The sequence below is a fragment of the Pteropus medius genome, unplaced genomic scaffold (assembly GCF_902729225.1).
Source record: "Pteropus medius unplaced genomic scaffold, Ma_sr-lr_union100, whole genome shotgun sequence".
Lineage (NCBI taxonomy): Eukaryota > Metazoa > Chordata > Mammalia > Chiroptera > Pteropodidae > Pteropus > Pteropus medius.
The window spans coordinates 817,496-819,600 of record NW_024350397.1 but is presented as its reverse complement, the minus strand read 5'-3'; positions in this window follow the sequence as shown (position 1 = coordinate 819,600).

The following is a 2,105-nucleotide window of genomic DNA, read 5'->3' as shown; positions in this document are numbered from 1 at the left end:
ATTTTGGGGATTTTGACTTGATCAGCTAAGCCTCTTCTCTTAGACCACCTTTCTCGGCATTTCAGAGCTGAGAAGAACGTCTCTGGGCTCCTAGCTCCTCCCTCTTTAATGGAGATAGTCACCTGTAAATAGGCATGGCTGTATCGGCCATGATTCTACCACTGAACCTTGGGCAGAATGACTAGACCCAGGCTTTGACTCCTCCCCAGGCCAACGCAATGGGTTTCTCTCTTTGAGGACTTTGCAATGTGGTACTGAGAGGCACAGTGGCTGAGAGGTGAATAAAGCCAGTGCTGTGCTGGAAAGATGCTGCTGTTGACTTTTTTTTCTTTTCAAACTTGGGTGCCCAAATCTCCCATGATTCTTTGAAATACTTCAGTGTCCTTCATATATATGTATATACACACAATTTTTAAAAAACAAACTATTTCTGGAAGAGTTTTGATTTACAGAAAAATTATGAAAATAGTACAGAGCATTCTCATATTCCCTGCACGTAGTTTCCTTTATTATGAACATCTTGCACTAGTATGGCACATTTGTTACAATTAATGAACTAATAGTGAAGCAATGTTATTAGCTAAAGTCCATACTTTATTCAGACTTCCTAGGTTTTACACAATGTCCCTTTTCTGTTCTAGTATCCCATGTAGGCTACCATATTACATTTACTTGTTATATTTCCTTAACCTCCTCTTGGCTGTGATAGTCTCAGACTTATCCTGTTTTTGATGACCTAGACAGTTTTGAGGAGGCTGTGTTGTATTTTGTAAAATGTCCTTTTATTAAGATTTGTCTGATGATTTTTTTGTGATTAGACTGGGGTTATGGGTTTTTGGGAAGAAGACCATACATATTGTTAACATGACTTATCATCGCTATTGATGTTGGCCTTGATCACCCAGCTGTAAAGTTAATCTTCCTCTTTCCCCTTTCTTTCCTTACTGTCCTCTTTGGAAGAAAGTCACTATGCACAGCCCACACTTAAGGAATGTGGAGGTATGTTCCACCTTTTTGAGAGTGGAGCACCTACATAAATTATTTGGAATTCTTTTGTATGGGAGATTTGTCTCTTCTCCCTACAACATATGTTTAATTGATATTAACTTGAAATAGTTCTCATAGCTTTCCATAACAACAAAAAGCCCCTAAAAATCATCCAGTTCATGAGATGCAAACTAAAATACCCACCTAAGCCAGATATGAATAAAGCGCCTTGGGTATGGTAACTGGCACACTGCAAAGTGCATGCCAGCTCTAAAGGGGGCACAATTCTCTGCTCCTAGCAATTGCTGCTACATGGAAGTGTGGGTCAGCCTTGCCGTATCTACCTTTTTGAAAAAATAGAAACTGGTAAATTGGACTTTTACATGAATCTCCTGATTTTGAAATGTCGGCAACTAAATGTTGGCCCACTCACTTTGTGACTTCTTGAGTAGATTAACAATAGCACATGGTATTAATAAGGAAGCAGCCTCAGAAAGTTAAGCAAGATATCCAAGGTCATACTACTAGCTTTAGTGTCTAAATTGGGATTGACATTCAGGGTTCTAACATTAGCGTATATTCGTTTTTCGGAGATTCTTCAACAGTTTGTTAGCTTTCTCAGAATAATCTGGCTATTGTAGATTTACTGCCTTTAATGAAATAAATGGAAGCTGAATCTCCTGAAATATCATCTCTTTCATCAACCTACTCCAACTGAGTGGTACTATTAATGTTATTCAGATACCATTTGCCTTCTTCTCCTTTGTTCCTTGCTGGATTCTGTGGTTCATTTGCTTCTATAGTCCATAATGTTATGCTGGAGATGAACAGGGGCTTGGGCAAGTGCCCATATCGGCAATAATGATTATAAAAATGCAAATTAGAATTATGTGATCTCCTAGAGGCTGTGAATTTCGCCTTAATCATGTTTGTATTCTTTCAATACCTGGCACATAGTAGGTGCTCGATAAATGTTTGTTGAATGAATGCCATCATTAATGACTAAAGATGAAGTATCAACACATATTAATATGATTTCATCTAAGACAAATCTAATAGTGTGGAAATGAAAATATTCAGCATTTATAGACTATTCTAAACAGCACAGAACCTGTTAG